General features: G+C 34.7%; 1 long non-coding RNA gene across 1 annotated transcript; it reads right to left on the reverse strand.

Moving 5' to 3' along the window:
• Window positions 1-7,160: 7,160 nt before the first annotated feature.
• Window positions 7,161-8,575, reverse strand: LOC139773125 (uncharacterized). Its single transcript, XR_011718278.1, has 2 exons — window positions 7,784-8,575; window positions 7,161-7,714 (listed from the first exon to the last, which is right to left on the reverse strand). It is a non-coding gene; the product is annotated as an uncharacterized lncRNA (long non-coding RNA).
• Window positions 8,576-8,806: the final 231 nt, after the last annotated feature.

Raw genomic sequence — 8,806 nt, forward strand, 5'->3', positions numbered from 1 at the left:
AGAGAAAATTTATGTAACTTTTTCAAGATGCTCACAAGAGAAGCAAACAAATTTCAATAAAGAATACAATAATATGTATTTTTAAAAAAAATGTAGCACACACACTTACAGATGCACTTTTCGTAAATTCTTACAGTTAGTGAGGGCATTAATACCCTGAGATGTAAGCTGACGTGCGTCCAATGAATTTATTACTTCCAAGTTACGACACGAATTTCCCAACTCTAATACAACTGCTTCTGTGCTTATAGTACTTTTATAAATATGATGCATGGAATGTAACTCACGCATCCGTTGATTTTTTTGCAGTATTTTGCAAAGACGATTAGGTATTATATATGTACTATAAAGGTTTAAAAATTCCAAACCTTTCAGCTTCTCAAGGTACGAAAATCCTTCGTCGTCTATGTAACAACAATAACTTAGATCCAATTCTAAGAAAAATTTGTATTAGATATATGCAATTTACCCATAATCTTGACAATCATATACATTATACGTATACTATATACATACCTTTCAAATTTTTGCATATCTCTGAAATTTTAAGTAAGGCTTGATTGTCAACAGATTCGCCGCAGTGACATAGTCTTAAGTGCGTTAAACGCATGCCGCAATTATCAAGAAACTTACTTAAATCCTTAACATCAAATTTGCTTACTGTAAGATCTAACTGTTGCAAATATTTACATCTAGGTGTAAAGTAACAAAACATATTGTGCATATCTGTGTAAGATACTTTTCGCATGTTCAAACGTGTATAGAGTTCAGGGTCTCGTATTAAATTATTGAAGTACCAATTTACTCTACTCACGCGGCATAACGTTATCAAATCCAAGTTTTTAAATATCTTTAGTAGTATTTCATCCTGAAAAATTAAAATATAAAACTTTAATATTCGAGATGACATTACAATAAATATTATTATGAGAAATAGACTTCTTGGAATACTTTACAGAAAGCGCAGATAAACTGTAACGTGATAGCTCCTTGGATTCGTCCGAAGAGAGTCTTATGTCACTGTAAATAACACCAGAACAAATTAATTTTGATTATTAAAAGAATAAAAAAATATTAAATATTACTTAATATCAACGTTTATAATACCTTTTACAAATATTGCAATATTCAGGAAAATTCTCTTGCGGCTGGACTATATCCAAGTGTGCACTAGACAAATTGCAAAGCTCCTTGGATTTATCTGAAAAGAGTTTCATTTGCTTTGCCCAATTAAAAAGTGATTTAAAAAATAAATTAAAATATGATTTTAAAAAATCACTTTTTAATAAAATATGACGCGAATTCTTCTCTCCATTAGGTTGCACATAACCAGGTATTATCTCCTGAGATGCCTTTTTGTGCTTTAATATTATACTCTTATAAGTATTGCTGCAAATGTTATCGGAACAAATTAATTTTCATTATTAATAAAAAAAAAGGATTTAAATATTATCTAATGTCGACGATAATAATACCTTCTGCAAATAACACAATATTCAGGAAAATTTTCTTGCAGATGAACTATATCCAAGTGTGCACTTTTTAAATCTGCTGTTAAATTACGAACATCGTCATGGCATGAAGAGAACATGCAATTAATTCTTTTTAACAGATTAGTTAAGCTCTTGTTAGGATTTCTAGAAAGGATCAATTCTGATGTACCGATGAGCATCACAGCATCTAGCTTTGTGTAAGATTCAGGTGAACTGTTCTTAAATACTAGTTTGAGCATTTTGGTTTTAAAGTTACACGGATGCGACAACGGTGGAGAAAATAATCTTGATGTCAGCGGTACAATCTTAGACCATTCATCCCACAACTTGAACCACTGATTATTAGAATCTTGAGCCCAAATTTGAATTACGCTTCCAGGATTACGTATTTCATAAATAGAGACTCTGATTGGATATACAGCTTCATGAAACTCGATATCTTCAAAATAGAAAATATAATTATACTCTCTTCTCAACAAAAGCATATCTTCTTTAACAATATCTTATTTGCTAATTTAAATATTACATACTAATATAATTATTTTCGATCTCTATATAATTCCATTTCCATATAGAATCAAGTCGTTCAGCAATTTCTTCGTTTTGTTGCCATGGAGATATTGAAATATCTCCGACATTATTATTATTATATGTCTGTAATGAAAAGTCAAAAGGTGTCAAATACTGCAAACACTTGTAAGTTTAAATTGCGATTACTTTTTACAGAACAATAACATATAATATCAGGAAATACACATACCAACGTTTTTTTTTTTTTTTAAAGGTAAATGTTTTCCATAGTTTTGAAATTTGGGTGGCCCAATTATGTCAGGGGCAGTATAAAATATGCTTAAATTGTAGTGGTCTTCGGAAACAAATTTTTTCTTCCCATATTGATAGATGAAATCAACGCTATCCTCTTCTCCTACGGATACTCTGCCGACATAGGGGTACCGACTGCAACTCTCGCAATATAAAGATTGATTGTAGGATGTCATACTTCTCCCTAAAAAAACGATAAAAAAATATGGAGAATAATAATCCTTGCTTTTGTAGTATATGCTACTGTTACGTCCTGTGGACTTCGCAATTTCATTCTTTCATAAAAACCTTTCGTAAGATGTTTTTCAGAATTGTTTTTGCGCGGGATGACGAGAACCGAATAATATTTGTCGATCGGCGGACAGGTTACTGATAATAATGAATCACTATTCTTTCTGATTTCAAAATCAAATAGATAAGTGTATTAGTTGTGGAACTGCGCCGCCGGTCAACAGCCGGTCAATAGCTGTCATTCCCGGGGAAAATTCGTGAAAAACACTTGACGCCAGACAATAACAGATAAGAACGAGACGATAAAAATTCCGAAATCTAGCGTCTCGATCCACGAAAAATTGTGAAACCCGCGCCGTTGAAATTCGTGAAAAACACTTGACGCTAGACAATAACAGATAAAGACGAGACAATAGAATTTTCGGAATCAAGCGTCTCGATCGTTTCCGTGAGAAAAACATCCCAAGTAGCAAGATGACGTTCAAAGACGTCTTATTGACGTTAAAGACGTCATTAAGACGTTATTAATACGTCATTTGACGTCACTCTGCTACTTGGGATGTTTTTCAGATGATGACTAACAAGGGTCATCATCGGAAAAACAAGTTCCCCACCAAAAAAATTGAATTAAGACATATTCCTTGATAACCCATCCCTAAAAATCATATATAAACCGCGACAGCGGAACACCGAGGCGATTCCGAAATTCTAAACAGTAGAGTGCGCGTCCAACGGGATTCATAATACAATCGCTTCTGGTCTCGACCCGCGCCGTCAACTTTATATTTATTAAGCCTTGTGTACACGATACTAGAAATCGGTCCGAGTTTCGGTTTAAGCCAATGAAACTGCTGCTTTTCTGTAAGAGCTGCAAGTTGATTGGCTTAAACCGAAACTCGGACCGATTTCTAGTATCGTGTACACAAGGCTTTATAACTAAATTCTGTGCGCGTTAAGTCTCAATACGAAATCACCATGTCGATGAAAACCACCACCGATCTGCAGAGCCACGAGATCTTGAAACTCTGTCAAGAAGAGAAAACGCTAAAGGCCAGCAAGTATTAAGTTCTTCAAATTTTCTCTCACCTTTACCTCTTCTCCTACAAAAGGTCTATTGAATTATCGAATCCTCGGATTTCATTTCTCAAATTTTGTTTCAACTCTACCGCAGATTTATAATATATATATATATATATATATCCCCGGAAAATTCTACCCCTATTTCATATACTTTTGGTAAAAATTCGGTTCAGGGATTTGGGCTGGGCGTTGATGAGTGAGTCAGTCAGTCAGTCAGTCAAGGGACATCTTCCTTTATATATATAGATATAATTAAATAATTATGTACATTTAACCGCGACATATTTGCTTATTTTATTTTTATTGCGGTCCGACATACAGCCCACATTTAATTTACTATAAATGTTTTCAATTCTCCGTTCAATTTGCATGATCCTCGATATGTACATACATTACACTAATTTCTCTTTTCTTTCTTTTTCATGTAATTTTAACGATTCTGTAATAATCCGAGCAGGATGTCAAGTTAATTTAGATTCTTTTCCCTCAAAATCCTGTTCGATGACCTCCGCACCTTTGTAACACCCGCGCCCTTCCCACACACACACACATACACCTCACACTTGTATATATGCGTATATAATAATTTGCCTATTTTTCTGTTATAATTATATTACGCTTAAATTTTACTAGATCTTTTCTTTATTAATAAATGTTTAAATGATTTTGTTATGAATAAACGTATATTAATTGTAAAATGAATACCAGTCATTTCATAGAATAAGACCTCGTCCTCAGCTCCCTCGCTCTCTCAAAAATCGCACAAGGTCCGATCCCCGGTAAAAGGGATAATATCCTTGACCGAAAACAGGACCACGAGTGCACGAAACTCACAATAGGCGTAATAGCGTCCCTTCTGGACGTTGACCCATGACTGGAGTTTCCCGAAATGTGCATTCGTCTCGAGGCACGCGCCTTTTCCAGCGTGCACCCGAGATACGATAAAATCTCGTTACGTCTTCCTATCTCCCCTCCTTTAGATAGCCTTTCCCTTGCTATCCTTCAAAACCTAATATTTCACAAATTCCGGAGTTTGACGTAACACTACAATGTATTGATAAAATCTATATATATATATATATAAAATAGAATGTCTATGTATAGATGTATGTATGTCTGTTCTTTATATACTCTTAAACTATTCGACCGAATTTTTACCAAAAGTATATAAAATAGGGGTAGAATTTTCCGGGGAGTTATATAGAGTGTATAGTTTTTCGTTACCGATCTTTTTGGGAACCGGTATCCAAAATTTTTCCAATTTTTCGGGAAATAATTGACCGAATCTTAAAGAATTGTATATGAATACTGTTACAATTTAATGTATCTTTTATCTCATTTTTTGATACAGGTTAGGACAGCGATCTAACAATAAGTCGAACAAAGGATCACACAGTGAATAAAGAGAATTACCGGAAATTTAACTCGGAACTGAATCAAAAAATTAATCAGAGAAACTAATTTCTATCGATTATCATACTACTTACTGCGTTTATCAACAAGGCAGACTTGATCTTCTCTGTGTAAAATGAAAAAACCATGAAAGAGAACAAATGTTGGGACATGCGGTTAGTGAATGAATACTCCTTCTGTGTAGGTCCACATCTATATTATATACTAGACTGCCAACTCACACAAAATACATGGTCCTGAAAAGTATATATTACATTGAAACTCGAAACTCAGGAGGAATATACTACTTGAACAGTGTTGCTAACCCTTACAGAAATTTAATACTGTAAGTGATTATTTGGCTAATGATTAATTACTTATTTTGAGTATTAAAAGTACTGTTTTTAATGATTTTAATACTCAAAATAAGTAATTAATTACTAGCAAAATAATCACTTACAGTATTAAATTTCTATAAGGAAACCCGGAAATTAAAATTACGATGCCCTTAGGGATTTTTGTTGATACCAACATTATCCTCTCTACTTTTCGGGAAACTGTCGTGTAACCGAAGCGACCTCACTGATTTTAATGACCTTGATATATGTTGTAGTGGAGCCCTTCCACAGGGCCCCACCTACTGCCTCCACGCGAGACGAGGTGCCACATAGATTTACAACTTTCCACGCGTAGAAAGTCAACGTATGTATTTCACAAGGCACACTATGTGTGTCTAGTTTAACGGTAGTGGAGCTCCCCGCAGGAGGGCCGAACCTACTGCCTCCACGCATATACTTTCCGCGCGAAACGAGATGACACATGGGTTTACAACTTTCCACGCATGGAAAGTTCACGCATGTACTTTGCCAGGCACACTATGTGTCTAGTTTAACAATAGAGGAGCCTCCCGTAGATTCAATTCCGTCGTATACAATTCTTTGAGATTCACTCAATTATTTCCTAAAAAATTGGAAAAATTTCGTAACCGATTTCCAAAAAGATCGGTAACAAAAAATTATACACTTTATGGCACTCCCCGGAAAATTCTACCCTTGTTTTATATACAATTCTTCAAGATTCGGTCAATTATTTCCCGAAAAATTGGAAAAATTTCTGATACCGGTTTCCAAAAAGACCGCTAACGAAAAATTATACACTTTATGGCACTCCCCGGAAAATTCTACCCCTGTTTTATGTACAATTCTTTAAGATTCGGTCAATTATTTCCCGAAAAATTAGAAAAATTTCGGATACCGGTTCCCAAAAAGATCGGTAACGAAAAACTATACACTCTATAGCACTCCCCGGAAAATTCTATCCCTATTTTATATACTTTTGGTAAAAATTCGGTCGAATAGTTTAAGAGTGTATAAAGAACAGACATACAGACATACAGACATTCTATTTTATATATATAGATTAGTTGTAATATATTTAAAGATTATTTCTAACAAATTCTATAATAATTTATTCTACATAAAATAGATATTACGTTTAGATTAGAATTATAGATATATTCGAATTTTAATATTAGAATATTATTCAAATATGCAAATAATTTTTAATTCAGAATATGATTAAGAATTGTAGTAATTATTTTGAATATTGTCAATATTATAGTATATCTGAATATATTCTATAATTCTAATACATAATATACTTGTTACAACCTAATAATATGTTTGTATAGATTACATAAAACGTTATATAAGATATATAAATGAATTGATATATAGATATATAAAGAAAATGTATGTAACTGACTATAGTATGACTGAATAATACGATGTTAATTAGTAAATAGTAAAAGTTAATAAAACAATTAGTAAATTATAGTAATCACATTTAGATTAAGGAACACGTTTTGTTCATTTTGAAGAGAAATTAAAAAATTATTTGAGATAGAAAAGAAACGTAATCGAGTCGGTAATTGAGAAACGAGTTTAACAAAAAACAGTGTTTCTATCTTGTAACGCCTAAGTAAAACTAAATTATTATATTTAACATTTTGAACTTTTTTTGATTTAACAGATAATATACAGATTATCACAATGAAACATATTTGTCGGAGGCCGGTCTCCTTCCATGATAATCTGCCTTATCTTCTAAAAGGAGCGAGCGTGGAGTTGAGAACTCAGAGGATTATTTTTTAGCAAGTTTGTTTTTATTGCAACGTTCTTATTTTATTACACAAAAGCAAACTCTCTTTAATTCACAACAAAAGTTTAGTTATTTAGAAAATGATTAAGTAATTATGAGACGTGAGCGATTCGTGCGAGTCCGTCCAACGTTATCCGTTTCCTTTAGACGACCATCCCTCGGCAACACGCTTCGCTAGAGCGATCCTCTTCTCGATCCGCTCTCGTCTCTGAACACCGCCGCAAAAATCCAAACGCGCCGTCATATTCCTTTTTATATTTGCAATTATATATCCTGCTATATTGTACAATACATTAAGTTCAATATTATTAAACACAATAGTAAGTACTATTAGGTGGAATTGATGAAAATAACTCATTACATTCTTCACTAATACTTTGTTTAAGAAATATTTTATTTGTTTTACAACCTCTATTAAAGATTCTCTCTTTACTAAATAATTTAGGAAAAGAGCTTAGTAGGTACGTATTGCGTGGAGTTTTAATTTTTTTACCATCAACACGAGTTGTTTCCCATACGTTATCTGAAAAATGTACCTATAAACATAAAATGTTTATTAAACTCTTTACTTTAATATATTATTGTACACATATATTATTTCTTACTTCACATATGTATTATCAGTCGGTGTCCAGTTTAGCCTTGAAATGCGTGCTGCCCACAATGCTCTTCTTGCAGGATTTTTCGGAAAGCGTTTCATTATAAATCCCTTTTGGAACTATTGTTACATTCTGGCACGCAACAACCCGTCATCGTTTATCATTTAATTTCTTGGTAATTATTCAGTTTACACCCCTCACCTCCGATTTTGATGAACTTAGGCTTATTCGACGCGTTTTTGCTCAAAACGACCGAATCTGGCAGAAAAAAGTGTCGCTCTGCCACGCGAAGCGAGATATTAACAGTTAAAGTTGACAGGAATCAGGTTATGATTCCCGTCATACCGACGAGATGTAGCGACTGGTAGCGACATAAACATGCCCCGCGGGGGCATATGCGCATGCTCAGTGGCCGCACGCGCATGCAAAACTGCGCCAATTTTAAATATGATGACTGGTCAATCATGCGGAATAATCAAGCGTCTTAATTCAAGCAGTTAGGTATCACGCTGAGAGTTTGTTTAGTTTTATTATGCGGGGGAAGGGGTTCCGCCGCAGGCTACTTCTATGTAAAAATCACAACTTCTATAAAGCAGGGCATATACACACGTGTGTATGCCCTGCTTTAACGGAAATCACAACTTCTATAAAGCAGGACATACACACGTGTGTGTGTGTGTGTGTGCCCAGTACATGCGTGGGCGGGGAAATTTTGCTCTCCTGCACCCCCCTCCCCATGCATGTACTTTATAATTTCGCTTTACAACTTAGCATGTACTTTAAGTTGTAAAGCGAGTTCCACGCTGCCTACCGGCGGGGTGGGTGCGGGGGAGGGGGGGGCCGAAGGCCCGCCCCTCGCACCCCCCCGTTGTGTGTGTGTGTGTGTGTGTCCACGCGAAACGAGGTGCCACATGGGTTCATGACGCGCTTTACAACTTAAAGTACATGCTAAGTTGTAAAGCGAAATTATAAAGTACATGCATGGAAAGGGGGGTGCAGGGGAGCAAAATCCCTTCGCCCACGCATGTA

Source organism: Temnothorax nylanderi, unplaced genomic scaffold (genome assembly GCF_030848795.1).
Source record: "Temnothorax nylanderi isolate EJ_2023f unplaced genomic scaffold, tnyl_v1.0 TNYL_tig0057_pilon, whole genome shotgun sequence".
Lineage (NCBI taxonomy): Eukaryota > Metazoa > Arthropoda > Insecta > Hymenoptera > Formicidae > Temnothorax > Temnothorax nylanderi.